Raw genomic sequence first — 9192 nt, forward strand, 5'->3', positions numbered from 1 at the left:
TCCCAGCACCCACACAGTAGCTCACAGCCACCTGTCACTTCATTTGCCAGGAGAGCGAATGCCTCTTCTGACCTTGACAGGCACTAGACACTCACATGGTGCATGTACATACATGCAGACAAAACATTCATATACATAAAATAAGTAAATCTCTTTTTAAAAATGTTAAGTTGGGAGGCGGAGGCAGGCAGATCTCTGTGAGTTCGAGGCCAGCCTGGTTTACAAAGTGAGTCCAGGACAGCCAGGGCTACACAGAGAAACCGTGTCTCAAAAACTAAAACAAACGACGTTTAAAAGGGGCTGGGTGCTAAGACATCGGTGGGGCAAAGGCATCCATTTTCTGTTCAGAAGACTGACGTGTTCTGAGGGAGGGACCCTCGCCAAGGTCTGTGCTGCCCTGTTCTCAGTGGCCCCCTCCTTGGTGGGGGTGGTCTCAGGTAGGTGCTGTGGAGTCAATGCATCTGGATGTAAATATAAAGCTTTGAATGTGTATTAAAAACCTGGAACTTATCTGTGAAGTATGTCTGTGGAATGGACCTTGAAATGAAGATTTATAAGATTACTTTTTGTTTTGTTTTCCAAGGCAGAGTTTCTCTTTATAGCCTTGGCTGTCCTAGCCTCACTTTGTAGACCATGCTGGTCTCAAACTTACAACAGAGATCCACCTGCCTCTGCCTCCCTGAGTGCTGGGATTAAAGGTGTGTGCCATCGCTCCAGGCTATTACTGGTTTTTAAAGAATTAATAATGGCTTGCTCTTGGAGAACATTTTAAACGTACTTGGTTTTCCTGGTCAAACTATTAAGCAGAAAGAGAGTACTGCTGTGACCCAACACCCGCAAGTACACACTGTGCCTTGTTTAGTTTCTTCATTCAGGGTCTTCGACAGCCCAGGCTGGTCTTAGCTTAGTGTGTGAGGATGGCCTGCTTCCACCCCTGGCGCGCTGGGCTTGGCAAAAGAGGCAGCAGTATTCCATCAACTGAACTACACATCCAGTCCAGTAATTTATGAAGTCTCACTTTGTAGACCAGGCTGCCTTTGAGCTCGGAGAGATCCTCCTGCCTCTGGCTTCTGAGTGCTGGGACTAAAGGTGTGTGCCACCACTGACTGTCCAGCAGCAATTAAGCTTTAACTTGAGTCTGGGAGGTGACAGACTCAAATCTCAGGAACGCTTTCTGAGCTCCAATTTCCCAGTTCATTTCCTTCAATTCTCACTCTGTACTTTCTATGCCCCAGGCAAGTCTATGTTACTTCCAACCGTATCTGACACAGTTCACACACACACACACACACACACACACACACACACACACACACACACACACACACACACACACAAGTACGCTTACTGGAAACATATTTACATGATATATAACATTAATATTATATAGCATTTTCTAAAAGTAACTCTTAATCATTGGCCAATTAGTTGAATATGTTACTTCAGGACAGTGTTTCCACAGTAGACAGAAGTCATTTCTAGAGAGATGCTGCCCCCTGGCGGCCACACATGGAATTGTATCACCACCTGATTGGTTTTGGGTTTTTTGGGTTTGTTTTTGGTTTTTGTTTGTTTGTTTTTGAGACTCCAAGCAGTCCGCCTGCCTCTTGCCTCCTGCGTGCTGGGATTAAAGGGATTTGCCGCCACAGCCGGAATTCTCCTGATTGTTAAAGCTGAAGAACTCCCCACTGCTTAACTCCTATGACGGGCTTCTTAGTAATTAACTGAAAAAAATGTGTTTCCACCCTGAGGTCTTGGATGTCACCATCTTATAAGACAATAATCTGATGATTTAACCTCTCTCTCTCTCTCTCTCTCTCTCTCTCTCTCTCTCTCTCTCTCTCTCTCTCTCTCTCTCTCTCCCTCTCTCTCTCTCTCTCTCTCCCTCCCTCCTTTTCTCCCACGCACTGTTCTGGGTTGTCAGGGTCATGGAAGAGTCAAAAAGGAGAGAGAGGGCATATGGTCAGAGAGTACAGTCATGTACTCGGTTCATCTTGTAAAAGTGGATTACAAAGCAGTCCAAGGGCTAGTAAGGTTGGCTACATTGTTTTCTTAAAGCAAGATAAACACGCTGAATACACAGTGGGGAAACAGGTTGAGCACAGAGCTTTAAGTGTGGTCTCCAGGCAAATTATTAACTAGGTTGTGCAAAAGTTCAGTCTCTGAAGGTGGGCCTGGTGGCGCAGGCCTTTAATACCAGCACTTGGGAGGCAGAGGCAGGCCGATCGCTGTGAGTTTGAGGCCAGCCTGGTCTACAAAGCAAGTCCAGGACAGCCAAGGCTAACACGGAGAAACCTTGTCTCAAAAAAAAGAAAGAAAGAAAGAAAGAAAAGAAAAGAAAAGAAAAAGGTCAGTCTCAGAAGACAAGAGTTTGCAGCAGAAACTGTTCCCACAGCTGTCATGCGGCCTTTGTTGTCAGGAATGTTGGTTCTCTGCCTCTGGCCCATAGAAAGGTCCCACACACACTCAAGGTGGATCTTCCGATCTCCATGAACTTAGTCTAGATAATCTCTCACTGATACAGTCAGAGGTTTGTTTCTAAATCCCAGCAAGTTGGCAAAATCAGCCATGTACCCCTCAAAGACGTGTTAAAGGAGAAAGCTAGAGACCCAGAAAGCACCAAGGAAGGAGGTAATACCTTCAAACCAGGAATCACTCACAGGTTAGCCTGACCTGGGCAGCCTGTTTGCAGGACAGATGCATGGCCGAGTCTCAGGAGCAGCCTAAGGTGTCATCCGTGTCCTAACCAGACAAGCAGCCATTAAACCACAGGGTAAAGCAGTCGCCATGCAGCCTCCAGCAGCGCCCATGGAGCCTTAGGCCCCTGCCAGCATGAAGCTGCTCAGATCTCCAGCTTTCTGCAAAGTCTCCCCAGAATCTCCCGAAAGAGCTCCTGGTTTCTCTCACCCCACTTCTTGTAAAGGGTTAAAGGAGTATGGTTTTTTTGTTTGTTTGGTTGGTTGGTTATGTTTTTCAAGACATGGTTTCTCTATGTGATAGCCTGGCTGTCCTGGCACTCTCTTTGTAGACCAGCCTGGCCTCGAACTCACAGAATATCACCTGCCTCTGCTTCCAGAGGATGAAAGGCGTGCACCACCACACCCAGTGAGGAGTAAGGCTTTGAGAGAGGATAAAGTGGTTGGTTTAGTCTGGTAGAAATCGAAAGCTGCTCCATCCAGTGGTGCCAAGTTCATTTCCCCAGATCCCCGCAGTTGGAATTGCAGCCTGTCCTGGATCTCTGTGGCTTTGCCTTGCCGGTAACCTGGTGATCAGGTGGGGAGGCCAAGGTGACTCAGGGATGCTCAGTTACAGAAGCTGTGCCAGGGACCACCAGGTGACAGAGAGCAAGCTACAGTTTGGGATTGTGGCCTCCAACACAGCTCTTTTAGTGTGACAGCTCTTTCAGTGAGGCAGTTCTTCCAAAGATACCACGCTCTTTAGCTCTTTAGTGGGGTGGGGGTGGGATAAGTGCTATATAAACCCTGGGGAAGTGGGTAGGGGTTTTGGGGTGAGTGAACTTTATTGGCTGGGGCTGAGGTGCTGAGAATGCTTCATTTGCAAGGAGAGGAATTCTAGGTGCTAGCTTACTTGAGAATTGTGAGGGTGGAGGTCACAGGACTACCTGCACCGAGGCATGGAGGCACAGAACGGGGAGGGAGCAAACCTTACTCCTGCCGGTCTTAAGATTGAATTTTTTGGGGTTTGGGCCTCTCTCATCCTCACTCTGACTCCATGCCAGTTTCCCCGGTCACACAGTTCATGTGCCCCACAGTCACATGGAGCCCTGATGACTATAGACTCCCACAAGCCAGGATGTTGCTGCTCTGTAGCCTATAGAAAACTGCTTGTCTAGAGTCCCAGTGGAATGTCCTCACATCTATCCCAATCTCCTGGTAAGTGAAGACTTTCATGGGACATGCCTTTTGGGCTAGTGCCCAATTATAAGTGAGTATATACCATGTGAGTCTTTCTGCTTCTGGGTTAACTCACTCAAGATGATCGTTTCTAGTTCCATCCATTTGTCCACAAATTTCAGGATTTCCTTGTTTTTTGTTTGTTTGTTTGTTTGTTTTTAATAGCTGAGTGCTTTTCCATAGTGTAAATGTACCACAGTTTCTTTATCCATTCAGGAGATAGGGAAATAGAAGGATCCAGAGGGTCTTAGAAACCTACAAGAAGATCGTTGTAATGGGTGGATCAGGGCCCAGGAGGGTCTGCTCAAACTATTGCACTAACCAAGGACAATACAAGTAGTAAACATCGAACCCCTACTCTGATCTAGCCAATGGACAGGACATTCTCCACAGCTATGTGGAGAGAGGGGACTAACTCTGACATGAACTCTGGTGCCCTACTTCCCCTTGGTGGGGAGGCCTGGTGGACTTGATAGCCTATGACCATAAAGTGGGGGAGGAGGTCCCCCTTGGTCTTCGACCTAGGGGAAGGGAATGGGATGAAAGCAGGAGGGAGGAAGGAACAGGAGGATACAAGTGATGGGATAACAATTGAGCTGTAATCTGAATAAATTAATTAAATAAAAACTTTTAAAAAGAAAGAAAGAAAGAAAACTGTTGTGACTGCCCCTAGAGGTTAGAACAGGCAGGCTCCAGGAAGGATGGTCTGGTCAGTTGAACTCAGTGCCACACTGTCCTCAAAATTATCTAGAATAAAAAATTTCGAGGTAGGCGTAGTTGCATACACCTTTAATCTTAGCACTGGCCAGGCAGAGGCAAGAGGATCTCTGTGGAGTTTAAAACTACACAGAGTGAGTTCCAGGATAGCTAGGGCTACACCATGAAACACTGCTTCAAATTAATTAATTATTTAATTAATTTTGGCCTTGAGATGAGAACAGGAAAGATAGCCAGTTTAGCAGCCCAAGAAGAAAGTAATCATTGTGAGCACGTCTAGTAAATGGAAGATGCTCAAAGTTGCCTTCACCCCATGTCTGAGGCCACTTCCCCATCTTTGTCCAGTCAGTGTTTATCAGGATTCTATAGTGTAATGCTAGGCGTGGTGATGGCACACTCCTTTAATCCCAGCACTTGGGAGGCAGAGGCAGGCAGATTGCTGTGAGTTCAAGGCCAGCCTGGTCTGAGTCCAGGATCACCAAGGCTACACAGAGAGACCCTGTATTGAAGAAAAGAAAAAGAATCCTTCCCCCTAAAAAGAGCCTATAGTGTGGAGTCATGTACCTCCCATGGGCTCGGTTCTGTCCTTCACTGAGGTTTTTACTGTGGTAAAATATGCAAACAAATATATCACCTTAAACATAAAATTATCACTTGAACCATTTCTTTTCATTTTGTCTTTTCTCAAGACAGGGTTTCTCTATTGTCTTAGGGTTTCCATTGCTGTGAGGGGACACCATGACCAAGTCAACTCTTTTAAAGGACATTGTTTGTTTTTGTTCTGTTTTGTTTTTTGAGACAGGGTTTCTCTGTGTAGTCCTGGCTGTCCTGGACTCACTTTGTAGACCAGTCTGTCCTCGAACCCAAAGAGATCTGCCTGCCTCTGCCTCCTAAGTTCTGGGATTAAAGGCGTGCGCCAACAGCACCCGGCTTAAAGTAAAACATTGAATTGGGGCTGGCTTACAGTTTCAGAGGTTTAGTCCGTTATCATCATGGTGGGACACATGGCGCATGCACCAGACACGGTGCTGGAGGAGGTGAGGGCTCTACATCCAGATCCAGAGGCAGCTAGGAGGAGACTGGATATATTTCACACTGGGCATAATTTGAGCACCTGGTCTACAAAGTGAGTGCAAGACAGCCAAGGCTACATGGAGAAACCCTGTCTCAAAAAAAAAAAAAAAAAAAAAAAAAAAAAAAAAAAAAAAAAAAAAAGAAAAAGAAAAAGAAAAGAAAAGAAACAGAAGCTCAAGCAAGCGCAGCTATGCAGCATTTGTGTTTTTCTTTATGTGTTTACTTATTGTGTGCCATGCAGCACACATAGGAGGTCAGAGGTTGTTAACTTGCTGGAACTATTTCTCTCCTTCCACAAATTGTCGCTCTGTGTTTGGTCCCATTGAGCCATCTTGTGGGCCCATGTTTGTTTGTCTTGTTAAAGATGTATTTTATTTTGTGTGTATGACTGCTCTGCCTGCATATCTGTGTGTGTAGAGTATGCGCATGCCTGGTGGCTGAAAGGGGCAGGAGAGGGCATTAGATCTCCTGGAACTAGAGTTCCAGATGGTTGTGGTCCACCACGTGGGCACTGGGAACCAAGCCAGGGTCCTCTGCAGGACCACCCAATGCTCTTAACCAGGTTTGTTTGTTTTTGTTTTTGTTTTTTCTTTTCTAGCTTACCTCATTAGTCTAATAACCTCTGGGTTCACCAGTGTGTCAGAATTTCTTTCCTTAAATAATATCCTGCCTCTTTAAAAAAAAAATCTATTTAAAAAACTATCATTCTAGCCGGGCATGATGGCACAGGTCTTTAATCCTAGCACTCAGGAGGCAGAGGCAGGTGGATTACTGTAAATTGAGGCCAGCCTTGTCTACAAAGTGAGTCTAGGACAGCCAAGGCTACACAGAGAAACCTGCCACAAACAAAACAAAACAAACAAACAGACAGACAGACAGACAGACAGACAAGAATTATTCTTACAAGCTGTTGGCCAATGAAGGGGGCTCTGCCTGTCTCAAAGGACAAGAGGTCACAGTCCCGGTCCTATGTTTGTTTTTAGGGTTTCCTTCCTTTCTGCCTCCTACAGTTAAGGGATGCTTGGACGTTCACTTTCTCCTTCTTCCCACCAGGTGGCAGCATGCTCTGAGCAGGCCGGCAGATCCTGGTGGGAAAGTGAGCTGAGGCTTCCGCCACAGGGGGAGGGAGGGCTTTGTGGCCTCGCGGTGCCGCGTGATTGGCTTGAATGTGTAGGTCATTCTTTAGGATAGAAAACAAAGGTTCTGCTTTGACGGTCATATACTGAGCACATTATACACCGGATGCGTTCACACTGGTTTCTCTTTTGTGTTCTCACAGCACCCCTTTCCTTGGTTATAAAACGAAGCCCACAGCTGCTAAGGGACTTGCCCAAGGTCACGTGGCTTGGAAATGGCAGTTCAGGTGTTTGGGCTTAAGGCCAGTGTTCTTCATAGCACACCTCGGGAAATGTAACATTTCCTGAAATGTCATTATGACATGTGCGACTGTGGATGCAGTTTCAGCCCTCCCCCAGTTCTGGAAGAGATTGGAGCTTCTCAGCCTGGAGATGCTTTCTGGGAAAGATGTCACCTTCTCAGGAAAAAACAGTAACACTGTTCATGATCTTTTTTTGGTAGCACTGCCACCCAGGCTCTAACCCAAGGAATTCCATTCGTCCCAGGTGACATTTGTCCTAATTGTGTTGAGAATGCACGAGGCAAGAGGGCTTGGGGGCAGAAGTCAACTTACTATTTGTTGTGGGCATAAAATGTTAAAATGCTAAATGTTTCGAATTTAAGCTTCGTCAGGCATATGATGAAACTGAAGGGGAAAATACCAATTTTTTTTTTTTTTTTCAAACAACCTTAAAAAGCAATAGGCCCTTTGGCACAGTGGCCAAGTGCTCTTGCTCCTGGGCTTGATATCCTGGATGTCACCTACCAAGACCTTGATAATGAATATGTGCCCCAAGGCTGGTACAATAAAACCTACTCTTTCCCCTTTCTGTAACATAGAAGAAAATAATCACCCTATTTTTCACTTGAAATTTGTATTGTGGCTTCTGATTTTGCGTAGAATTTGCCTCTGAGTAATGATATCTATGCAAAAAGGGAACGATATGTTCCAATGTTCAAGAGCCCTTGTGTGAAATAGCTGCAGGGGCTGAGGATGTGGCTCAGCTGGTAGACGGCTTGCCTAGCATACCCAAAGCCCCCGGGGTTCAAATCCCCAGTACCATAAGCACCAGAAGTGTGTGTGTGTGTGTGTGTGTGTGTGTGTGTGTGTGTGTGTGTGTGTGATATCTCAGTCAGGAAGTAGAAGCAGGAAGACCAGAAACTCAAGGTCATCTTCAGCTACCTGGCCAGCTGGAAGCTGACCTAGGACACACCTGGGAGCTTGTCTCAAAAAAACAAAAACAAACAAACAAACAAAAACAGAAAAACCAGCAATAACAAGAAAGCAGGGTTGTAAAAGACAGCCACGGGAAGGCGGCCATTGCTCTTCTTGTGGATTTGTGTGCTACAGCTTTCCAAAGAGCACTGACAGTGCGACGACTTCAGTTCTGTATGTCAGGATCTATACCAACAAGAATGATCAACCGGGCATGATAGCGCAGACCTTTAGTCCCAGCACTTGCAAAGCAGGAGCAGGTGGACTGCTGTGAGTTCAAAGCCAGCCTGCTCTACAAAGCGAGTCCAGGACAGCCAAGATGACACAGACAAACCCTGCCTTGGAAAAAAAAAATGTTTATTTTATCTTTCAGGTGTGTGTGTGCATGCGTGTGCGCGTGCACGTGTGTCTGCAATGTCAGGCATTGGGTTCTTCAGAGTTGGACCCTCAGGCAGCTCTGAGCTACCCAGAATGAGTGCTGGCAACAGACTTCTGCTCCTCTGCAAAAGCAATGAGTGCCCTGAGCCTCTGAGCCATCACATTAGACCATCTTTCTCTAAATCCTTTGGATGAGCCTAGTGTGGCAGCACACACTTGTTTTCTTTTTGTTTTTTTGTTTTTGAGACAGGATTTCTCTGTGTAGCCTTGGCTGTCCTGGACTCACTTTGTAGACCAGGCTGGCCTTGAACTCACAGAGCTCTGCCTGCCTCTGCCTCCCGAGTGCTGGGATTAAAGGAGTACATCACCATGCTGGACTTTTTGTTTATTTGTTTTGTGTGTGAAGAACATTCTCTTTTTTTCCTCATTTTAGGTAGGACATTTGTTATCTGTATTGTGTTTACTCATCAACTTGTACGTTTATTTGTTGTCCTTTATTATTATAATCAGTGAGTGACTATAGCTTGATATGAGTGAATACTGATGCATTGTGGGAGGGTGATTCCTCTGGCGATGTGTATGTACGGGAGTGGTACTAAAACAACCTTACAGTCCAAACGTCTGGCGCCTACTGATGAGTTGGTACCACTTGCTACTGAGTTGCTTCTCTCACAGGAATAAAATCTTGGGTGACTTCCAGGCATTCCCCCCTGGAGGAAGGTGAGCTCTGTCCCAGCTCAATGACACATCCTAATTGGTCCAATGTAATCGTGGTAA

The sequence above is a fragment of the Acomys russatus genome, chromosome 1, assembly GCF_903995435.1.
Source record: "Acomys russatus chromosome 1, mAcoRus1.1, whole genome shotgun sequence".
Classification (NCBI taxonomy): Eukaryota; Metazoa; Chordata; class Mammalia; order Rodentia; family Muridae; genus Acomys; species Acomys russatus.